The sequence below is a fragment of the Acanthochromis polyacanthus genome, chromosome 16, assembly GCF_021347895.1.
Source record: "Acanthochromis polyacanthus isolate Apoly-LR-REF ecotype Palm Island chromosome 16, KAUST_Apoly_ChrSc, whole genome shotgun sequence".
NCBI lineage: Eukaryota > Metazoa > Chordata > Actinopteri > Pomacentridae > Acanthochromis > Acanthochromis polyacanthus.
In genome coordinates, this window is record NC_067128.1 from 5,006,796 (window position 1) to 5,032,156 (window position 25,361).

The 25,361-nt window shown below is 39.7% G+C and overlaps 1 protein-coding gene across 3 annotated transcripts in view; it reads right to left on the reverse strand.

Moving 5' to 3' along the window:
• The window catches only part of LOC110951560 (kelch-like protein 29), a 326,566-nt gene extending 302,606 nt beyond the window's left edge, over positions 1-23,960 (reverse strand). The window contains exons 1-2 of one of the 3 annotated variants that reach the window (XM_022194685.2): positions 23,637-23,960; positions 6,068-6,136 (exon numbers count right to left, since the gene is read on the reverse strand). The gene's annotated coding sequence lies outside the window, so the exon portion shown is untranslated. Of the gene's footprint in view, positions 1-6,062; positions 6,137-23,636 lie in introns of all 3 variants that reach the window. The other 2 variants (XM_022194686.2, XM_022194687.2) reach the window with 2 other exon arrangements.
• Between the last annotated feature and the right edge of the window lie 1,401 nt (positions 23,961-25,361).

Here is a 25,361-nt window from a genome sequence, read left to right on the forward strand (position 1 = left end):
TAATTTATGTCAGTGCTAATCAGCGCTAAACTGACCACATATGGAAAGTCTGATATTAACACACGTTTGGAATATTTAAAGCAAGAATGTGAATATTTTTGTACAGGTGAGTCTATTTTGGGATCTGAATTAGTCAAAATTTGTTGATTAATCAATTCATTGTTGGACAAAATGATGAAAAATATCCATCATGGCTTCCAAAATGGCGTCCTGAAATGTATTGTTTTATCATTAGCCCAAATATATTCAGTTTACTGTCATCATAAGAAAGTAAATGAGGAAATATTCACAGAAGAAGGAGCTGGACTGTCAGAGGATTTTTTTTCCTTTTAGTGGAAGGAAAGGTGACGTCTTGTCAAACTTTTCTCGATTAATCAAATCAGTCATTTAGTGAAAAAATGTCAATTAGAGTTTCCAAAAGTTTGAGATGACATTCCAAAAGGTCATCTTATTCAGTTTATGGTCATAAAGGAAGTAAGAAATGAGTAAACATCCACATTTAAGAAGTTAAAAGCTGAGTATTTTAACTTTTAGTTTTTTTAATACACTTTATGCTTTTGCAGCTATAATTTGGACTTTTATGAAATATCAGTGTCAGTATCAATCTAAAAAAAATGACCACAAATGGAGGCACAGTGAAGGAAAGTGCGACATTAGGTCAAATATTTTAAGAAAGAATGCGAACATTTTTGTGAATATGATTGAATATCTTTGGTATTTGGACTGCAGCTGCAACTGTCATGGTCAACATTTTCTGTTCTCTGATCAACAAAATTTCATAAAATGGTGAAAAATGTCCAGTATGGCTCTAAAAAGTACAAGATTGTGTAAGCTATTCAGTCTACTATAATAGAGATGGAAAGAAATGAGGAAATATTCACATTTAAGAAGCTAGAATAGTCAGTTTTTGATTTTTTCCCCCCAAAGTCACTCAAATCAATTCATGAATTATCAAAACAGATGGACATTAATTCAATATTCCATTTGCTGCAGCTCTAATTTGGACCGTTGGTCGAACAGAACAAGAAATATACAGATGTCACCTTGGATTCTAGTAGAACGGACATTTCTACTATTTTCTGACATTCTTCAAACTAAATAATTAGCAGGTTAATGAATAATGAAAAATGCTCTAATGGAGTGCCTTGAAAATTAATGGCCAAATTTGAGAAATAAAGCAAACCCTTGACTTTGAGAACGTTAGTTTGACTAAGTAATAAACCCAAGGTCCCCTTAGCAACTTTCAATGGTCTTCATCAGAAAATGAGGTCACAGAGTTAGAGCAAAAATTTCTATTTCCCCTTAAAATAATGGTTTAAAAAAAATCACTTTTATGGTACAAGGATTTGAAAACGGAAGAATGAGAAAAGATAAAGAAAAGATTTGTGTGGCTATGATTCAATATCCAGAGGTTAAACGAATATTAAACTGAGTTTTGTTCAGCCAAAGCACACGAAACTAAGCTTCCTGTTGCTGCAGATGGTAAAATTCTAGTTCGATTTGAGATCTTCATTTTTTTCTTGGTTCGAAGAGCATTTAAAACTCAATAAAACAGTATCCGTTTGCATTTGAGCCAAATTTAATACACCAGAATCTTGTAATTACCACTAGTGGCCACAAAGGTCAATTTTCTCAATTAATCAATGAGTTGTTTAGTGAAAAAATGTCGATCAGTGCTTCCAAAAGTCCAAAATGAGTAGAATTTAACATACCAGAACCTTGTAATTACCATTAGTGGCCACAGAGGCCGCTGTTTCCACCTTTAAGTAAAACCTTAACTGTGTAGTGCAGCTTTAATGTCTATATTTCCACAAAGTCTGCTGTTTGCATGCATGGTTCACACATTTCCACAGTTAAAGTTATCAAAAGGTTTCATCTTGGCTCACACATGGCATTCCAGCCCTGAACGTACTGATGCAGACGATTTTTCCTGGCTCTGAGTGGACCTTTAAACTCATGTACCGTAAAGGCAATGAGTCTGTGTTATAGCTTTTGACAGAAATCTATGCATTTTACAGCCTTTTCTGACCATTTAATAAACAAAAATGCCTTTTAGATCTATTAAAAGCTGTTTTTTCCTTTGGGGCTGCCTTTCAAGGGTGTAAAATATTCCTCCTCAATGCAGGAAAATCCATGGCGAACTCCCAAACAAGCCATAAGGTCAAGACTATAGATTAAAAAAATAAAAAAATGACACCTATCTATGGATAATAAAGCAATGAAAATTTAAAGCCGAGTCCAAAGCCAAGGTTAGCTGGAACTTTGTGTTCAGCTCCAACAAGGTGACCACTGGCTTTTATTAGTATTCACTGACATGAAGGAGTCGCTGCACATGTCCCGCGGTAATTTACTGCACTTCTCAAAAGGCAGAGATGGAACTTTCTTTCTCATTAGCTGCTGCAGAGTTTCCCCCCTCCGTTGTTTTATTTACCCCCATCCTCCACAGCAGTGCAGCAGGTAGGCCGTCGGCTGATGCCACCTCGTCTTCGTGCTACCAGGGGACCCGTTTCCCGAAGCCTGTCATCTATCATTACCGCAGGTGGCCTTGAGAATGATTCTGGCGGACAGCTCCAGCTTACTGTCTGGGGGCGCAACATAAACAGCACACTGCTGGGCAAACAAGGGCGATGATGACCATTACTTCCCGAGGTATGTGGTAAAAGAAAGGAACAAAAAAGGTAACTTATTGTGTTTTGTTGGTGCTTAAATTGAAGCTTTGGCAGGCAGCGGGGTGTTTTGGATCATTTGGATTGTGTAATTTCTCTGAAAAGGTTTGATTCCATTTCTTTTCTCACACTCCACCGCGAGGATTTAGGGCAAGAATGTCGGTTTAAACAAACTCTGGATGTCTCACTTCACACTTTTTAGTCAAAAATGAGAACAGCAGAATTCAAAACTTGGCTCGCGCAACAAATAATGTGAAAATATACGGCTGTGAGCTACTCCCAGCTAAATGTGGAGCATTTTGTTTGGCGTAAGAACAGTCATAGGAACTAATGGAAAATCCCAAAACCAATCCGAGCTGTACGGGCACACGGAGACGGATGGTGACACCTTATAGCCGGCGGCTAACCACCAGCTATAAGATATTCCCAAAGACGTTTTCGATTAGCAGCTGGATGGGCTGCATGCAGTGTATCAAAGAGTGGACCGTAAAAGTTTAAACACCTTTTTTGTAATATTCACTAAAAGGGGAAACAAATACAAAACCTGACACATGCTGCAGAAACTCTTGTAAGTGGACGGATTATGACACAAAACAGCAAGAAAATCTTACAGATCAGAATGAGTAATCACTTAATGCCACCAAGCATCTGATTACAAACAAGAGGGGTTGATTGTTGTCTTACTATTGAGCTACACAGTAAAAAAAAAAAAAAGGAAAGTGTTTTTATAACATGTTACTGTTGTTTCTACAGACTTTGTTAAATTAAAGAGAACAACTACTAAAAGTATAAAAAATATAGGATTTTACATAACTGTAAATAAAGCAGGTCAAAACTAATCCACATCAAAAATCTACATTTTTATAAATTGTGATTGATTCTTTTACAGTATTTTATTGCAAAATTAAACAGCTTTGATCGTATCTAAATCATAAAAAAATACTTACTGGCAGAAGATTTGCATTATGTGAGAAAATATGTAAAATAATATATTCAAAACCTCACTGTTACTTCAGTTTTTCTCAGTTTTGCTGAACTACAAATAACTAGTAAAACTGCAAAATATATATCAATGTACATGTTGACTAAAACTATAAATAATGTCCAGTTTAAAAATCTGCTCTGTAAAAAAAATATGTATTTTCTTAAATAACTGTAATTTATTTTATGTCTGACCACAAAATGACACTTTCACTGTGTCAAAATCTGCTAAAAATTATATATTTTTGCAGATATTTGCTGATATTCTCAATATTTTAACAGTTGTTTAGTATTTTACTGTTTTTAAACATACTTTCTGCTACCAGTTTTTCACGTTTCAGGGTTTGTTTTTGCTGTTTTGTTGTTTTTTGGGTGGGAAAACGGATTGGGAAGTGGTCAGTAATTTTAACATATTACAGATTGTCCGTCTTGTTAAATTACACCTAATATCTGCTAAATAACTGATAAAAAGAATTAATTTACTGTTAAAAAAATCATTATTTCACACATATTTCCTGTTATTTTCAGCTTTGTTTTTAGTATTTGAATGTTACTGTATTTTGTGTAGTTTCTGGCGCCTATGCTGCCAAATTTTTCTTCATTTGCTTGTTTGTAGTGTGCGATTTCCTACTGTTGTTGGAACTACAAAACAAAAACCGCAGGTGTCATTTCAGATAAGCAATTCAAATATACATGCAGCTCTACATTTAATTTATGGTAGCTGAACGCAGCGGAGCTCTGGATCACGTAATAAAGGGATGGAAGCAGAAACCAAACACCAGCCGATGATTTTTACACCTGAAGCCCCCCAGTGAGGGTTGAACTCCGGCAAAGAGCGCACATAATGAGTCCTGTTCATCAGCGACGCACTGACCCAGGACGGACACACACACTCACACACACACCAACCACCTCCACACAGACGCAAAGCCCAACCCCCCCGCCGGCGCCTGTGGCGCCCACGCCTGGTCACCTCGCTCTGGGATCAAAGGCAGTATGTCGTTCTAATCAGTCCTCACAGTGGGCAACCCCATTAATTCAATTCTATTTCATCAGCGGTGAGCAGACCACCAGAGGGGTCGGTACATTCCTGGGGTCCCGCGGTCCAGGAGTAATCCTATCTCTTAATGACCCCAGATCTGCCTCCAACCCCGTAATTGCTCCGAGACCGACTCTGCTTATTTTTTTTTTTAATGCTCGCTGACAAAATTGCAAGATCATTGCAGGAGGAAGAAACAAAGATAGACACAGCTCATTTTCCGGACACGGCAGGGAAGTCAAGCGGAATTAATGACGCCATATATCAAATAATTCCAGGCGATCAGCCCCCGACTAAACCAGGCCACTGCCACATGTACGCTCCTGCACAGAGAGCTCCGTCCAAAGCAGGAGCAGGTTCACAATGGGAATTTACCAGGTTACAATTTGGCCATTTTCTATTCTGAGGTAATAAAGCTAAACACAAGACTTGAAAGCACATCAAAATTACAAAACAAAGGCTGCAATTCAGGATATATAAGCTGCAGCTATTAAATATCCCAACGCTGCAATTAAATGTCATTTAATAAAAGGAGATTCAAACTTCACGAGGTGTGTTTGTGTACACTCATGCACAATAAACTATCAAGTAGTAGCACATTCCGTCCTTTTGCTGATATATTCTACCATAGGTGTGTGTAAGCTGAAAAATAAATTGATTTCACATTGAAATAGAAAGAAAAGGCTGCTGCAATTCAAGATATACATGATGTGACTACTGAATAATCCAATGTTGTAATTCACTTTCATTTAATCCAAGCAGATTCAAACTGTAAAGAGGAATTTCTGCTTGTTACATTGATCAAATATGTGGTTCAGGCGTGATTTATGTACACTTATGCACTTTAAACTCAATAAAAGAATCAAAATGTGCACATCCAGACTGGGAAAAGTGGAATTTGTCAGCTTAAAATGTGGCCATCTTAAGCCTAATTGTTGTTGCAACTGATTGATTTCACATCAAAATTGCAAATAAAATGGCTGCAATTTAGAACATACAAAGTGTAGCTCTTAAAAAATCCAGAGCTGCAATTAAATTTTATTTAATTCGAGCACATTGAAGCTTCAGTGAGCTTTGTCTGCTCGTCTCTGAGCTCCATCAAAGCCTCCAAAAGTGCACGTTCAGATTGACAAAGTAGAATTTGTCAGGTTGCATCAGAGCACAATTAAATCCCTCTTTTTATAACCAAATTATTTTTAACTACAATAATATTAGTGAAATGATTAAAACCATTCAGAATAGCTTCATGGGGAAAACATGAGTGTACAATAAAACGATGAGGCAGACTCATGTTTTATTGTGCTCTCATATCGCTCTGCGTGTGGCGTAATAAGGTGCTTATTGGGACATAAGATAATGAGCTTTTCATATCTTACCGTACCTTTGGTGTCTGGCGGACGGGGATGCTCATCACAGACAAATTAGATCTTTTGAGTATTGCTGTCTACACCTGCAGAAACAATAACAGTTGGTGAATATGGTGAGGCTTTAAAAACGTGTACATGCATGGCCCTGATATTACTGTGTTCGCCATCTGTTAACTAGAAGAAAGAAAAAAAGAGGCATAGCTTCGTTCAAAAACCACAAAAAAACAACACATTTGGGCCTGCATCAAGAGATTTATTAGTGTAATCTGTGATGTGGAGAATAAATAAACAGAGAGAAGCTTATCAATAGCTCTGCAAACGGTCCTGAGAGAGCATTAGAGGTCAGCAAGTGAGAATTTGGCAAAGGAAAATGTCAAACTAGGATGGAAAGCTCTCCAGGATTGGTCCTAAATTAACTCCCGACTGGGTTTTTTTTCTTTAAAAAGTGCTACAATTACGCACAAAAACTGAAGGCTCCGCTCTTCTAAAGATGACGCCAAAGGAGAGCATGGGAGACGACGCTTCAAAAGCCCTCATTGTGGAACGCAACAACGGCGCTGGTGTTGGTAAAAAAAAACACCCACAGCGATCATCTGACTCCTCCACGGTGGCAGCCTTTGGAAGTCACCACGTCTTTGTTTTGTCTATTTACGAGCGAGACCGCGCTGCTGTTAGGAAACCGTGTACAAGGACGCTTTTTTAGAAGCACGGCAGACGTCATTTTCCACTCTGAATTACAGCGTGATCACAGAAAAATGAAAGAAATAAAGATCAATGTGGCAAACAAAGGAGCGAACCTCTGAGGAACTAAAAAAAAAAGCAACCCAATCTATGGATAACAGTGTTGGTGATGGTTTCTTTCATCCTAGATGCCCCAGAAAAGAAAAAAAAAAAAAAAAAGACACTTTAGCTGCAGCTCATGATGTAAAAACCAGTAAAGCATCAAGTTTTGGTGGATCCCCTTACAATCAAAGCACAAGTCGGCTTCCCTTTGAGACCTAGCAACCGTACAGACGGAGATCCGTCATAGATCACAAAGAGAAATGCCCCAGAGCAGCCTCCATAAACTAGAATGCAATGCAGCCACAGCGAACTTTTAAAAGGCGGTCTGTGAATTCTGCTCCTCAGATGGAAAACCTCTTGTTCTGCTCTGGCAAAAGATTACTGCCTTTTTCTCTTTACCTATACATCAAAAACACAGCAGGCACGTTCACGCACACTCAGGCAATCTCTCACCGAGGAACGAGCAGACGAACCGGAGCGAGAACAAAAAAAGTTAAATTAGGCTCCTTTCGTAAGTTGTTAGAATTTGATGAAATGCAGCAGAAGGAGAGTCGGCGAGCGGTGTCTTTTTTTTCTGTCTTTAAAACTTCATGTCGCACTGCAGGAGAGCTGCAAACCACTGATAGGCTCTGATTATAGCGGGCGGCTAATAATCACAGCTTTTTGTGTGTGAAGAGGTTTATGATGTGCAGGTACGTTTCTCTTTCTACCTCCTTAGAGAGCTCATCTTATGCTTTTTGGGGTTTTCTTCTTTGTTAAGTGTGTTTTAGCTTTTTGTGAATGTAAAAGGTTTGCAAAGCTAAAAGTTCACAGCAAAGGGAGTGATTTTTTTCACATGGAAAATTGTGCTTCTTAACAGCCTGAAACATCTCCTTTGAAGACCAGGCTTTTCTTTTTGACTTTGTGTCACCATGTAACACATTTGCATAATGTTGGATGATACGTTAAAATCTGGCCAACAGCAGTCTAACTGCTGATATATTCTGAGGTGTCCAAACAATTAATCTTCATATTTTACATCAAGACTCCAAGCAAAGGCTGTGATTGAGCATATAGAAGGTGCAGTCATCAGCGAATAAGATCAATGCTGTAATTCTATTCTGTTTAGTTTGAGCAGATCGACACTTTTATGAGTTGTTTCTGCTCATTTAATACATAGTTCAGGCTTCACAATGTGGTTTGAATTTGCAAGACCAGTCACATTATTTAATATTCACACGTTGGATAGTTTCCCCTACAAATCGCTTTATCAGTGTCGGTCAGACTGAGCGACAGTCACACTTTTCATGCTGTCTAATGTAGTATTTGCTAATTCTTGCTATTGATTTTTTTGGTTTTATTTATTCTATAAGAAGTACATGTCAGTCTGCTACACAACTTCCCCTTATATCAACGCACAAAAGCATATGGGGATATAGCATCTGTAGCACAGTAGGCAAACATAACACGGGATATCTGGAGATTTAAGAACTTCCTCCGAGCTCCGTCAATGGAAGGCAAGTCCAGCAGCTACCACTTCAGTGATAACTCAGCTAATGACGGATTATAAAGGGGTGGGTGATGTCAAACCTCTCCATACAGTCTCTCCTCATGCCAAACATTTGTTTTAATGGCACATAATTAACACAATAAAAGTCTGACTAGAGTTAACAACTAAAGACTACCACAAAAGCCAAACTAAAGTTCAACATGGAACAAAACTGAAAATCAAAACAAGCCCACTTCTCCAGTGCGGCGCTGGACAAACATTGGTCATTTTCGACAGTAATGCTGTAACAGCCTCAGCTATCTGCTGGATGAAGATCCATGTTGTCTCTGATGCAGTGAACTCTCAGACGTCTGCAGAGGGTCACATCTTTGGACCCTCATGGATACTAAAATTCACGTCACACAAACCTTTGCAGACATGGAAAGCTAGAATTGGCTTTAAACCTCTGACATGTTTTAAATCGATGACGGACTGAACGTTGGCCTGAAGCTGGACTTTGAAAAATGTTGTAATGTGTGTCCAAAAACTAACAATCAGATATTTTCCCTAAATCGTTCAGACCTAGCATCTGACACTATTTATAAAAAGGAGTCTAATGGTTTCACATCAGTCATCCCCAAACAATTATTGGTGGCAGCCTGCCACACATTGATTTCCTCATTGTTTTACTACTTAAAATGGGTAACCTTCTCTCTTTAACAAACACATTAACAACAGAGCATCTGTGACCAGCACCTCTAAATTAACACTCAAACCAAACATACGCAGTAGGAACTAGGACCGGCAATGCATCATCTGAGCATCGATACCTGGAGGTGCAGTAGTCACAAGGCAGGAAGTGTGATGTAAACGGTTGGGAATAAAGGCAAAATAACTCCAGCACATCATGGCACATGTTGTGCTGCTTGATTTAAAAAGAAAACTCATACTGTTTTCATTTCCTATGACTAATTTGCAAGAGATGTCTGACAAATAAACAATATTCACTCCTATTTAAGGGTTCTTGGTTAGACTATTTAATTTTTTTAAATAAGAAGATTTGGTTGCAAAAATAAACATCACATCAGTTGGATAGAAATATTGTAGCGGCAGAAAAGGATGTTGTTGATCGGAAACAGGTTTTCTTTTTCGTCAACAGCATTTTGAACCATATGCGGCTACACAGCTGATTTGTTTGACAATTTAAATCAGCACCACAAAGAGCTGTATGATGAATGCAAAGGCAGATTTAAATCCCTTTCAGAGCAAAGACGTTCTTCAGATGTTATTCTCACTGTTCAACTAAATGAGAAAGCATGCAGAGAGATACTTTGCACGTACATGCCAATTAACACCGTCACATAAGAAAATCTGAACTGTGCTTTTCAGGTTAATTATTTGTAGATTTGAATTCTCGAGAAGGTAAAACTTCGACAAAAATCACCAAAAAACACAACCCAATTGTAAGTTCAGCCAACCATCAATCGCCAATAAGTCTGTCCAATCGAGCAACCCTAAAATTAACACTTGGTAGTTTAATCATACTCTCAGCTGCCTCATAATCTGCTCTGTTTTTCTCACTGATCTGAGGCCTTGGACACAACGGAAGCAAAAACTGAGCATTTCAGGCTGAAAGTAAGAAGAGGTTCTGCCATTCTGAGCTTAAAAGCACGTTAATGCGCTCTTACAGACTCCAAAAACATAATTATTGTATAAACGGGCTCTTTAAGGTAAGCTGCCAAAAAATTGTTTTGAAAAACGGGTGAAAAAGTTGAAGTATCTGCTCTCTGTCAAAGTAACACAGCGATGATATACGCTGGTGTGAGGATGGGCTGCAGAGTAGAACCATGTGTCTGAGCCAAAGCAGGCAGGAAAAAGCTTTTCAAGAAGTGAAATGTTATTGAATGCTCATTCATCATGTTTTGCTGACTCCACTTCCAAGTCACATACATCACGTCGGAGCTAATAGTCTGTAGAACATGATTTTGACTGCATTTTTCCTTTTAAGATGAAAAATGGCCACATGAAGGCGTGTTTCTTTATTCGCGGGATGCAGAAAAAAATACATATAGTCTGATTTCCATTGTGATGATTGTGCAAGAATGGAAACGGCTACCTTGCCAAATCCTCCTCGAGAGGAAGATAAAAGACAGTCGCTCGCCTGGTAGAAAACCAAAGCCTTTCTGCGGAGTTGGTTTGTGGAGCTGAAAATCTGTTTGCAGCTGCACAGTCTGGGAAAAAAAGAAGTTCTGACATATGGCTGTTTATGTAACCGAACCAGAATAATCTGAAGAGAAACCTCATTAAAAGTTAGAACGTGTCCAACTCTGCATATATTAGGAATAACTTTCAAAACTTGTGATAAAAATTTACCTGGATGCATAAAGTGCTGCTGCTACCGGTTTGGTTTTCTGATGGAAAAACACATTATAGACAGTAAACAGTAAAAATGTTTAACGTAACTACATTAAAAGTGCGAACACAGTTTAGCAGTAAACAAAACCTGGAATTTCTGGTAATTTTGTTTTTGGTTTTAACTAGAAAATGAGCTGAAACCCCTGTAAGAAAAATGTTTACTTTGTCATGAAATTAGAGACGTTTTCCATTAACTCCACACAAAGCGAGATCATTAACTACCTCATTGACTTCTCCCTATAGATTTATATTTTGTCTCCGCTTCCTCTAATTGTCTGTTTGGAATGAAACTCGAGCACAATGACATCTGACAACGCTTCAGAATGAGCGACAGATAACCTAAAAAGTCGACAAAACGGATGCGACAATGTGGCTTTGTGAAACGATTTCATTGTTCCCTCTTTAATCTGCAGGATGTAAAGGGGGAAAAAAAGTTAAATTATTGTAAACTTGTCAACTTGAAACCCGGCTATAAATCATCTATGTAATTATCAATTGATTGAAGCAGCTATCTAACTGTGAAAAACACTTGGAAACATAATACATCAATTTTAATGGCATTTCTTAATCAGAACGCTCAGCAATCAGCAGAGACCAATTAGGGCCTGAGAGATAGAGACCCGCCATTAATAATCAAATCTGGCTGCCATTGCGTTGGCTCGGTCCTCTTACAAAAGGGTCGTGGAGCTGCTTTCAAGTGGATTTTGAATATTAGAGGTGAAGGTGCAAAGATGTGAGACTGGCGCTCCAAGCAGGAAAACAAAGTGAAAGCAGACTGCTAAATTAGCCACGGTTTTGAAATTTCTCTCATAACAAAAATCTAACGGCTTCTTTTTTCCAGTGTCAGTGAATTCACATCCAGAGAGAGAGAGAGGGGGATCTTGCAAATGCTGGGGAAAAGAAGCGTCTACTCAGTTAAAGCAGTAAAACTACACTGGAGCCCAAAGGCGCAGAGCAATGACAAGAGATATCTTTACAGTGGCACCTTCAGCTGCCGCCTTATTAACATTATGGCCGGTTTTATCAAGTCTGTGTGCCTTTGAATGCGAAAGGGGGAAAAAAACTGCAACACATAAAATGTACCGAACAGGAACATCGGCCTTTTATGCCTCTCCAAGCACGACTTTTACTTCTCTCTTATTGTCCTGGCTGCAGATATGAACGGCTGAGTTTGACTCCAGTGGATGTATTGGAAACATTTCCTCCAATTCCTATTTCTTTCTCGTGTTCTGTAGACTATTTGTGAATGTTTACATGACCCAGTTTGGCCAACACAATGTCAAAATGTTGACCAAAAACAGGTAGAATCTTGCATCACATTGAATTTGTTTGACCAAATAAAATCAGCACCACAAAGCGTCTGTATGATGAGCTCAAAGCCAGACCTCAATCTCATCCAAAGCTAAAAAAAAAAAAAAAGTATTTCAGTTGCAACTCCAAGTCTTACACTGTATGAGAAAGGTTTCAAATGGCAGAGAGACACGTTGCACCTCAAAAAACACAATTGTGCCGTTCCGTAAACGAGATTAGGTACAGTTGCTTCCTAGTACTGCATGCTTTCAATTGTTCTTTACGTTAACCATTTGCAGATTTGAATTCTCAAGGAGGTAAACACTTTGACAAAAATCACCCAAAGACACAACCCCTGATAGGTTTGGCCAATCATCAATAGCCAATATGTTCGTCAAATCGTCCAACCGTAAAATGAACGCTGGCAGTTTGATCACACCCTCAAAGAATGAGCAGCGCCTCACAATCCACAATGTTTTCCACACTAGAGCTGCCGATACTCACAGATCTGAAGCTTTGGAGACAACAGGAGCTAAAGCGGAGCATTTTATGCAGAGAGAAAGAAGGGGTTCTGCAGTTTTGAGCCTTAAAGAATGATAAGGTGTCATCATGACCTCCAAAAATAAAAATTTGCTCACTATGGTCTCTTTAAGGTGCACTGCTAAGAAAAATAATTTGAAAAACGCATGAAAACGACCAATCCGAGGCCTGCTGCTGAGCAGCTGACTTGGACATCCAGTGGATGTAAAGAGAGGTTAAGTAAGCAGTTCCACTGGTGCAGTTGTAGAACCAGTGTCCTTGTGATTGCTATTTCTTTCTCCGGCTCTCTACACTGGTGGTGAAGGTTTGCTTGACCCACTTTCGCCAAGTGAACGCGGCATCATTCAGTCCGTATCAAAAGCAACAGCTGGACCCCCCTGACAGACACCACGGCGAATAAAAAACAGCCTGTTTTCATTATTATTTGCCTGCCAGATGCCATATAGTAATTACTAAATACAATTACTGATCCTGGTCATTGTGCTGCAGGTATTTATACAGGCTAAGCCCAGTGCCAACATGAATTAATCAACGCTGGAGTGCTGTGCATCACGGCGTTAGGGCAGTTGGGAACGGGGCCAGTATTTTATAAGCTCTCGTCGCCCCTTCGGAAGAAACTATCCAAGCTAAAGGGAAACAGGTTGTAAGCAGGACGCCATTACAGATGCACATCACACCTTCAGCAAACACATGATTTATGTATCCTCTTAACTGAAAAGCTACCTTTCAACTTGCACTGTTGGAGTATGCAAATGCGAGTCGCTGTTATGTATACTTCCATTAATTGTGAACTATTTACATATTCATCCCTGGATGAGATAAATGACTTACAGGTTTGCCGGTAACAGAACTGGAAAAACAAAATACAGAGTTAAGAATGAAGAAGCAGGGATATCAGTGCATGCACACAAACAAAATCAGGTGAATTATTCTTTATTAAGATTTAGCAATGTAGTGATTTCTTTGAAACACTGCTTAAATTTTTGAATGTCAAACCCTGTCAACAAAATTACACCATTTATCAGAGCACGGAACTGAAAATTTAAAAAAAAAAAAAAAAAAAGCAAGGATTTTCAACTTTCCAATGGTAACTGAAATAATAATGTGCCACTTTAGGTTATTATCTGAAAAAATAAATAACAATACATCAGCAAAAGATCAGCATATATCATCAGAATCTCTTTATTCAACATGTCGCATTTAGAATTTTGCCAAAATAACCCATTTGCAGTATCTAGATGTTGTAAAAAACTGAAAAAAAAAAAAAAGTACTCTCCTCAGTGCAACTGTGAAGCTATGGCTTGTCAGTAATGTAATAAAGAGTCAAACAAATGGAAAAAAAAAAGTAAATATACACTACTAGTCAAAGGTTTTCAAACACCTTCTCATTCAATGGTTTTTATTTAATTATTGACATTGTACATTAATACCAAAGACATCAAAACTATAAAAGAATGCATGAAGAATTATGCTGTAAACAAAAAAGTTTATCTTCACTATTAACCTACAATGGAGAAAACAACACAAATAAATAATTAAAAGTACTGAATGAGAAGATGTGTCCAAACCTTTGACTGGCAGTGTATATCGACAGTACGTGGAATCACCATTGTAACAGCTGTAGCAACTTGAAAACATGGTTTACATGTTGCTTTCAGGCTTTTTCAGTTTTTGTAAAATAATCAAAAATAAACACACCCAGTTTTTTTTCCTTTTACGATGATTTATGCTACGATCCACAGAAGACTTCCAGCTATGCTCCAGGACTTTATACTGCAGTAAAAAAAAAATGAGTCCACGGTGAGAAAAATGACAACAGGAGCAAAATAAAACGGCCCATAAGCTGCTTGGAGTTCACGGGGTTAACGACAATTACCATCCTAATATTTGACATGCCGCGTTTTCTCATGAAAACCGAGACCGATGGGAAAGTCGAGGCACAAACGCTCCACCCTGCAAACACTGCAGCACATACACCGCAGCTATGTAGTGGCAACCAGTGAAATGACAGCAGCAAAGCTCAAATAGTTTTATTGTAATTTCCCATGGTTCTGAGAAGAAAGACGAGGGAAATGAGTTCAAGTGACTTCAGTGACCGGTGAAATTTGTTTTCCTCTTGAAGTAATTTGAAGTCTGCTTTGCCTCAAGCGGACAGAGCTGGTTGGAACCCGACATTCCACCTCAAAACCTGTTCCAGCAGGCCTTGCTTTAAGCTCCGCTTCTCCTCTAGGCACATTCAATTATTCAATTTCAAATAAATTATTACATAATACATCCATGTCCTTTCTAAGGGACCAGTTCACTCCCAAACATTGTCTGCTGCAGCCCAGATATACCCGGGAAAGGCTTTATATTATATTATAGATTATGTTTATTCCAAAGTAGAGATAAGATAGTAAAGTGCACCTTATTAAAATGACTAAGGTCCATAAAAGAGATGCCGAGGGAGCTGTGGCTGTCAGATAGCCGCACAGCAGAAATATTCCTGCAGCCAGGCTTAATGGGAGGCTGCAGAAACAACAAAAACACAGCAGCAGGGTGGGGGTTTTTTTGGTGGTGGCGATGGACTCCAAGATAAAAAAGACTTTCCATGTCCACCCCCTCCTCGTCTCCATCTGAGGAGCAGACCTGCGGTGTCATCATATGGAGCTAACAGGCTTAACCTGCCCCCCGTGGAGCCGCTTCAACCACACAGCAGCTTCCCAGAGCGCCGGGGCCCCGAGAAGAAGCCTCGCAGGCCCCAGTCCAAACCCAAATCCTCGGCCCCCTGTCCCCAAACATGTCAAGTGAATTTAAACAGTTTGTGTGGGTATTAGAATTATGGTAATGGCTTCAATTTCTCTAAGTGAGCTCTTCTCTTTTGGGAAGCCAAATGCTTCCACGTTAAACGACATTATGGCGAAAGCTGTGGGGTGAATTCAGAATCGGGTCCTTCTGTACGAGTATGGCCCTTGGCCCTGGCTCTCGGTGTCAGCTTGCTCGCTTGCTCGGGGCTGAATGAGTCTCAGCATTTTGTCGGGCAGCGTAGCTTGGCTCCGCTTCCTGGAAAGCATCGCTGGTGGACTGAAAATATTAAGGCCACAACAACACAAGGACACGGGCTAATGCACAGCCCCACAAACGGCATGTATGTGCACAACATGAATGCATCCTCAGAAGAGGATTCATGAAGACGCTGTCTGCTTTAGTGCTCATTTTTAGGAGAGGTGCTTTTTCAAGTAAATGAATTGTAAACATAACAGAAGACAAATCTGCTAAAACTGTATTTTTGGATAATGTACATATGATATACACCCTATCATGTTGATTTAATCTAATATATGCAATTATTCCTATGCAGCAGCAAAAACTATTAAAATAATTCCATATTAAAAGTTTACTTTATATGACAGAAACTAGCTTTTCTTAGCCAACTCAAATCTCCAAATATGTACTGTATTCTTAATAATATACACGCTGATGTGCCGATTTAATCTAATAAATGCATTTTTTACTATCCAGCAACACAAACTATTCAAGTAATTTCACAAAAAAAAAAAAAAAAACAGAACCTAACAAATTTTTTCAATTTCAGGATAAAAAACTAATTTAAGAGGACAAAAACTAACTTTACTCTGCCAACTCAAATCACCACAAATGTACCAGCTAAACCAGCATTCTTTTGTAATATACACTCTGATGGGCTGATTTAATCTAATAAATGCATGTATTACTACTCAGCAGCAAAATGAATCAAATAATTCAACAACAACCCTTTACATTTTATTCAAGTGTCTAACATTTAAGGATTTAAAACTTGCTGTGTATGACAGACACCAACTTTCCTCTAGTCCTAACATACACCATGACGTGCTGATTCAGTCTAATATATGAATTTATTACCATCCAACAACACTATTAAAAATCATTTAACAAGAAAGTCAGATTTCATTAGAATTTTTTACATTTCAGGATTAAAAACTTACTTTAGACCAAAACTTTTCTCTCCCACCTAAAATCTCTACAAATGCACCAGGCAAAATTACATTTTTTTGCAAATATGCACCCTAAAGTGCTGTTTAAATCTATTACATGCAATTATTGATATCTGTAGCACATGCTATTAAAAAATAATAGAAGAAAAAAAATAAAATAAAATCAGTGGTACGACCCGGCTGTCTGGGGAAACCGGATGGCAACAGAAAATCAAACCAACGCTGTGGTACAGAGTGACAGAGCAGAATTTATTTTGAAAGGGATATATTCACAACAAAACACAAAACAGTGAGGGGCTGAAACGCAAACAGACGCCACTGAAATGAAAGAACAAAACTGAGAGCGAACTTTACCCAGAAGTTGATATTAATTTACTAGAAGAAAATGAACGATAATTAATAAAAGAAAAACTCAAAATACAGAGCAGTAGCACTCCTGACTGAACTAACAGAGAATTCAAGAAGCATTTCTAAACAAACTAAAAGAACCACTAGCTAGCATTTTAGTCCCTCCACAAGCACACCAAGCACAATTTTATGCTAATTCCCAAAGCTTCCTGATTAAAATCTTACTTTATTTGACAGAAACCAACTTTCCTCTGCCAGCTCAAAACTCTACAAATGTATCAGTGCATGCTGTATTATTTACTGTTTTAATCTAGTATATGCATCTATTACTATCCAGTAGCAAAAAGCATTAAAAATAGTACAAGAAAATTGGATTTTACCAAAAATTCTTCCGTTTCAGGATTAAAAACTAACTTTCAATGACAAAAACTAACTTCCCTCTGCCAACTCAAATCTCCACGGACGTATGAGGTTCACAGCTTAGTGCATTTGGAGACCATTTGGGTCTCTGAACAGAGAAACTGCAGGCTTTTTAGAAATATGATACCAGCATCAGCGCCCCTTCAGCGACTGTGTTCAAGAGGGCAGCTGAAGAGACTGCTTTTCATAGTTCACTGATCTCTGAAGAGCTTGGGAAGCACAGCATTTGCTCATGGCCCTTTGCCCCGCGTGTTAGCGAGTATATTATGCTTTGTAATAGCCGCCGATGCTAAATATTCAGCAGCACATTCGAGCACAGATATTACGGCCACTGAAATCCAATAAGGAAAGCATCAAGGCTGCAAAAAAAAAAAAAAGAAGGAAGTGCAGGAGAATGATTCAGTACGACTGGCAAAGAAGCAAAAATACACCTATAAATTTCTACACCATGTCCATCTTTATTGTCCTTGGAAAAGGATGTCACAGCTGTCAGCGGTGAGGGATAACTCGGGATTTTTTTCCCTCCACAAGCTGCTCGGTGGCGCTGCAGAAAGTAAACATCATCATCCATTCACCCAGACAGTTGCAGTGTTTCTCAGCAGAAATAGAAACTGCGAGCTCCACAGCTACAAATTATTTACAGGTGTTATTTGGAGAACACCTGATGCCCAAAAAAAAAAGGAAGAAGAAGAAGAAGAGATGTGCTTTGTTTTGGAGGAAAATTAGATCCCTTCTTCTTCTCCTCCGTCAAACCATCTTTAACATTATGACATCAAAGCTGCACACGGGCATCAATGTCAAGACGGATCAAGCTTTTCGTTTAGCTATCAAGCCCGTTACCGTAGATACTGAGGCTGCACGATACAGCGTTTCAGCATCGACTGCACACCGTGTGCTATGGTCTCATATCACGCTACAACATTTTTTTTGCAACTTGATACAGGAAGAAAAACATAATTTCTGGCGTTTTTTTGAGGGTGTTGACATGCAGGCTCCAATGTGTACGACAAAACGAGTGAGAAAAACACTAAAAAGCAGGATTTGTTTGCAAAAAGACACACAAAGGCAATTGCTAACACTACACAAAGCAGCCCAACTAATTTGCTTGACCGTTTAAATTCAGCACAAAGCTCCCTAAAGTCACGTCTGAATGGAATCCAAAGAAAAATGCTATTTTGATGTCTTTTTTTTGCATTATCTTGTAATTTCCATATGCAGATGCATTCCTCTCCAAAATCATTCGACCATTCAAGTCATCTGATGAAAATTCCTGCGTCCCCCCCCTCACAATACATTAGATATCGCAGAAAAATAAACGTCAGCTCTGGCAGAAACGCTAACAAAAGAGGTGTTGAAGCCCGTCACAATCAGCCAGAGACTCGGTGCCACTTCAGAACAATTAGACCTCGGTATAAGATGCGGTTCTCGTCTCCGGCAGCTGCAGATAATCTCAGTTGGGTCCTGCTGTCATCTAACTGCATCGAAGCTACAACCTGGATAAGAAGCGCTGCACTCGGCCGCCTGCCTGCACCACTTATGTGGCTCCGGCGGTTTAATGCAGTGTTTGCTGAGGGAATTCAAATGACTGCTGAGCTGAAACATAAACAGACGCGAGTAAAGAATAGCAAGTGTACGTTGTGGACGGGTCAAAGCGAAATTAAGCAGGTATCGAAAAACTACAACGTGGTCTAGAGCTGCAGCAAATGATCACTTGAGTGTTTTTTGAGCAAAAAAAAAAGTCGTCGCCAATATGAATATTTACTGGTTTCTTTCCTCTTCTACGACAGTAAACTGATTATCTTCATGTTGAGGACAAAACAAAGACATTTAAGGTTGGTTTTGAGAAGATTCTGTGACATTTTACAGATCAAACAACTCATCGGTTAATTGAGAAAATAATCTACAACGGAAACCCTTAGTGGCAGCTTTAGTCTGGATTGTGTCCAAGAATGAGGTTCTCCTGGAAAACTCTGGGCTCCTTTTGAGCATCATGAAGCTTCTTTAAAGGAACAGTTTGAAAATCGACAAAGTGCATTTGCATTTTTTGACTGATCCCACTGTTATTTCTCTACACTAATGAAGCTCCTCTCAGCCGTGGTGTTGTATCTTGTTGTGTGAAAACTGCTGTGTAAAAATGACACATTGTGGGCTTTACTGAGGCATCGATCTGATCATCTAACTCACGGCAAAAAAGCAAATGAGCACATCTCAGCCATGATAGAGTTTAAGCATTGATGGACGTTTTCTACAATTTCCCATTCAAATCGTTTCCCCTTTTAAATGCTACATGTGAGCCGACCCGATAGCCGAGCAGCTAGGATGCAAACCACATGGATGCAAATGCCGAGTCCCTAATTTGAATCTCAACGAGCCGAACCGTCACTGCTGATCATTTCTGTCCTCTTTCCTCACACTTCCTCTTTGTCCTCCGCTTTGACAATCAAACAAAGGCAAAAATGCCACAAAGTTGTCCAAAAAACAAAAACTAAAAGAAATGCTTGCATACATGATGGAAAAATCCCAAATATTTGAGCCACTGGGACACTGTTCATCAAGTTACAGCTACATTTACAGAATGTAGGTCAAAATTTAAATTTTCGCATAAATTACAGAGCAAGTTTAGAACTTCTTGAAGCTACTTATGAATGCCGTGTCTTCCTCATTTTGCTGAAGGGGACAGATGTGTACTTTGTGTAGAAAGCTTGGAAACATTTCTGGGACGTTGCCTCTCAAAAGTGGAGAAAACATTTTGAAACTAATTTCAAGCTTTACTTTTTTCAATTTCAAACATCCTCTGCTTAAAAAAGTACAGAAACATGCTTGTTCTCTTCATTTTAATCTTACTTGTGCCATCTCAAGGCCGTACGTGGTTTTATCTGACAGAAACTGGCCTCAAAGGTCAAATTGTACATATTTTCAATAATAAAAGATCAAAACATCAGACATACGGTGCAAAAATTCCATATCAATAAACATAAAGAACATAATGCAGTGTTTATACTATGTAAAAAATGAATGATGAATCGGGCTGCACAGTGATGTAGTGGTTAGCACTTTCGCCTTGCAGCAAGAACATCCCACTTTGAATCCCGGGGTGGGCCTGGGATCTTTCTGCATGGAGTTTGCATGTTCTCCCTGTGCATGCGTGGGTTTTCTCCGGGTACTCCGGCTTCCTCCCACAGTCCAAAAAAATGCTGAGGTTAATTGATGACTCTAAATTGTCCGTAGGTGTGAATGTGAGACTGATTATTTGTCTGTATATGTAGCCCTGTGACAGACTGGCGACCTGTCCAGGGTGTCCCCTGACTTCGCCCGAGTCAGCTGGGAGAGACTCCAGCACCCCCCATGACCCTAGTGAGGATAAAGCGGTGTATACAGAATGGATGGATGAAGGATGAATCTATTTTCAGCTTTCAAAAAAAATAATGAAATGTGTTCACATTTTGAGGGTTGGTTTTCACCACCTGAGACCTTAATTGTAAGCAAAATATACATAATGAAGCATATAAGCACAAATATTTGAGACTTTGCCATCATGCTGGTTGATTTTCCACCAGAAAGAGAAAAAAAAAAACACATTAACAATTTGAAATTTGTTACACAATAGCCGAAAAATCCCACTTATGTAGCATAAATTCATGCATATCGTGGGTAAACTGTGGCTGATTTATGTAGGTATACAGCTAAAACCTACTTCATTCATAAGTATAGTGCAGGAAGTTCCTAGGGCTGGACCCGAATATCCGTTCGCTACGGCACTATCCGGATATTAATTTTGGTATCCGAATATTCGCCCCCCCATCCCATATTCGGAGGCCAGAAACCACTATTTGGGCCAGCCCTAGGAACACTGTGCACTGCCTGTTTAAGAGCCTCTGATTGCAAATAACCAACTGAAAAATCACCAACAAAAGGAATGCTTTTCTTTGGAAAACACTGAAAAGCAAGACTGAGTCTACAAACAGTACAGATGCACTAGAGCTGCTGTTCATGTGAAACCTCAATGACTACATTTTAGGAAAGATTAGATCCTTTAAATCCTGGAAATATTCTACAAACACTGTCAGCTGCCAGTCGACGGCTCACAAAGCTACGAGAATCTGCTCACTACTGCCTTAAACTACAATGAATCTGTGTAAAAGTGATGTAAATCACCTCATATATTTGAAAAAAAAATCAAACTAAAAGGAGAAAAACTCAGATCTGACACTTAAAAATGTGAGATGTCAGCGTCTGGAAGTCGGTTTATCTATCCAGCTCCACACTCAGCAAAGAAAAGAGCGTTTTCTCCTGCTTAACTGTTCTATCCCTCTCTACTGACCGCTGCTCTTATGAACTATAAGCAGAATAAATGTGCACTTTTACTCAAAGCAGACTTTAATTATGAAAAATTGGGTAAGAAACCTGCAGGGGCGCGTCCTGGAAATGGAGTTCATTGTCTTCCGAAAGCGCGAAAACATGCACAATTGCACCTCATTTTCATTTTGATTGGAGGCGGGTTGGTGCAGATTGGCCTTTTCTAATATCCACAGCTCCAACAGAATCAGCATAACTGCCAGCTTACACTCACACTCTTATATTTCGCCTTGGTCTAGATAAACAGAAGCATTAGATACACAATTTTTTTTTCAAAACGGAGACACTGGAAATGGCGGCATCTCACCCAAGCTGCAGTCGAGGTTCTATTATGTTTATCTGACTGCTGTAACATGGAAAAAATAACAGAAGTGAGAGCTGGGCTTTCTGCGGTCATGTTTGCTGGCAGAAGCTTCTGTTTTCCTGGATTCCTTTAAAACACACCACCAGAGGGGAAAAGCAGCGCATCACAACTTCATCTAAGCAAGATACTGTACAGCGTTTAATCTGTGGCTGCGTTTGCATCCCAGCTACACACCTCCTTTATCCAGCAGGACGCTGTGAAAAAAAATACGACAACAAAACAGCCCTGAGCCTCGCTATTGTAATTTGCTGACCATAACAACAGGAGTCGTTTTTCTCTTGGCCTTTACTAATAGGATAAATGCCTCTGGGTAATTTCTAAATGAATTCCTCGGGCCAAAGCGGGTTCCCCTGGCCGATCTAAATCACATTTGATATAGAAGGATTATCCCTGATTGAGTTTATTGCAGAAGGAGCTGGTGACAAACTGCAGGAGACGTGACACTTCCAGAGAAAGCAAAGCTCAGAAGTTATCAAAGACCTCTGTGGCGTGACTTGACCCCTATATCCAGCTAGGAATTTGGTTAGTCCAAATGTGAAGAGTGCAGATCTCACTCACGAGGTGAGAAGACCCCTGTTAAATGGTTTTGTCTTAGCTCCATCGAGTGCAGGAGCTCCCTGTCTGCTCGGAGACGACTAAAGCCCTTTAATCCCCGCCTTGATTCGCGATAGCCTGCTAGGTTTTGCAAACGTCATCGGAAGGTGGAAGTGAGTCCTGCTCCTCCGGCCGCACATGATAATGCAATAACAGGATCCTGGACGTCTGTTTGTGCATCAGTGTGGAGACCTGTGAGGGTTGACAAGTGTGCAAATAAGGACTGGAGATGGACAGAATGTGGGAATCCAACAACTAGTGGGTCTGAGCTGCCATTAAAATAAAAACTATTGCCTGTCAGGGTCAGCAGCAGGAGAAAATAAAGGGTATAAAAATAAACGGATTCAATATTCGTCAGTGACTTTTGTTGCAAGGAAACGGCACAGTGTCCCTCACAACCGGTGCTCCACTTCACAGCCAAGGGTGCAGCACTTCACTGTAACAACACATGGGACTAGTGATGAGTAATGCTTTGCTGTCTGGAGGATGAGTCTTACCGAGAGCAGGCTACAAGTTGCACACACACACACATCTGTAGGACACAATAATAGGATTTTTAAAAATACACTTTAAGCCACAGAAGATGCTCTCAGCTGTGTGCACTTGCAGTGGGAAATGATGCCCACAGTGGATGATGTTAGTTGGATAAATGCACCATTTAAGGGCTATTCTCATGCTATTTTTGGACAGATTACATATTTACGCATTCATGTCGACCACTCCTTCACCATTTCTCCAAACCTGCTCTGTTTCTGTCCCCAGCTTCTGACACATTGAAGTTTCCCTTCTCGCAGGAGCGCTTGCGCACAACGTGAGCGCCGTACACACCATTCTGTAGCGGCTAAAAGGGCTGCCAGCGAAACTGATGAACCCCCTCCTCATTCATTCATGATAGGACAAGTGGCTCCTGCGCCGTGTCAACTCCTGCTTACAACCGAGCATGTCAGCAAATGATAATAAATAAAAAAACAAGAGTACATGGGAGTCAGCGTGGCGGCTGCTTCCACCTCCGCTGCCCGGGCTGCGCTTACCTCCCCACGGCCGCTCGCAGCTCCTGTCCCCCGGCGTTCGTCCTTGTTTCGCTTCGGCGCTGATTATGTATGAATGCTGTCTTTATCCCGCAAAGACCGCTGTTGCATTTAACAGCAACACACAAAAAAACACACGCAAAAAGCACCGACAGTGTGCAGCGAGGAGCGGCCGCGCGCTGCTCGGTAACCGGCCTGTCCGTGCTCGGCTCCGCGCGTCACCAAGTGGAGTGGACCGGACTTGGCAGACGCGTCTTTCTGTGCTCGCAGCGCGGCGGCGGCGGATCTGAGATGTAAGCGACTGCCTGCACGGACTGGCACACCGTGTGGCCACTTTACTCCCGATGTTGCTCCTCCCCTTTCACTCCGCCTGCCTCAGTCCGGCCCTGCAGCGCCTCCTAGCAGACGCCGTGTGGAGGCGCACCGAGCTGCAGAGCGGTGGATCATCAGAGGACGTGAGGGCGCATGGAGGCTCACATTTAGCCACTTTCTCCTCAAATATCCATATTTCACTCTGGTGCAGCATCAATATATTCAAAGCTGTGGATTAATTTAAAAAACGATTTTAGTTATAATAATTAACATAATTATCAATATATAATTGAGGGACCTTTGAAGTCCATCTTGCATACATTTGTATTAAAAGTAAACTAAATTGTGTTTTTCATGTTCATTATGATCATGTCTTTACATATTCCACAGTTATTTGTTATGGAAATGATCACTTATTGAGAAAAAATGACTGGATATCACCAAAATGTCAGCTAAATAACCGTCCCAATTTAATAACAACCACCTTCTAATTAGCTGAACTATAATAAAATGAGCTGATTCTGAAATTGTTTTGATTGTGTTCTTTTTATTAAGTTGAGATAATCATGACAGATATTTCTTTTTTGGCAAGGAATCACTTTCAACTAATTTAGCCATTACAAAAACACCTCTCAAGGAAGTGTGTTTGCTACAGGTTTACTGCAATATCTTTATAAATAACTTTCCACTTTAATTTTACTCAGTTGTACATGTGATGTTGAGAAGAATCTTTCTGTAAAAATGTCATGTGGTGTTTGGTTATAGGCCTGAAAACAGCAAAAATGTCAACTATGTTACAAAAAGTCCTGCTATTATATATACACCTAGGATACCAACTTATAAGATATGCTTCTAAAAAAAATAAATAAATTGAAATATTGAGACCACATGTGTCACTGAAAGCATCTTCTGCTTGGCTTTATAAATAAATGAAAGAACTTTATAATCATGTCTGTATTTAACTGACAGCTGGTGCAGGGATGTGAGTATAGTTGAAATTTAATCATTTGTTTTGTTCCTGTTGAAAGTTTTGCAGCAGCTGCAGACAAGAACTGGTGTTTGTTCTGTTAAATTATTCATATGAGGTTGTGGATTTCACATTTTGTATCTTTTACTGTGTTTAAGTCTATTTCTCCACTTTTTACTTCTTTGACCCTCATTTTTGGGAACATAACGCTGCTGGACTTGACCAACCCCAGATCATAACCCTAAACCCCACAGGCTGGTAGGTACTAGCCATGATGAGGGCATCATTTTACCTGCCTCTCTTCTTACCCTGATGCCCCCATCATTCTGATTTTAACCAGATTTTAGTAGTTTAATCTCTTTAGTTGTTTTCTTTGCTTGATGCAGGCCAATAATTTGACCCTTCTGAGACAGATTAACATCATTTCGTGTCTTCCAACATGGTTGTTT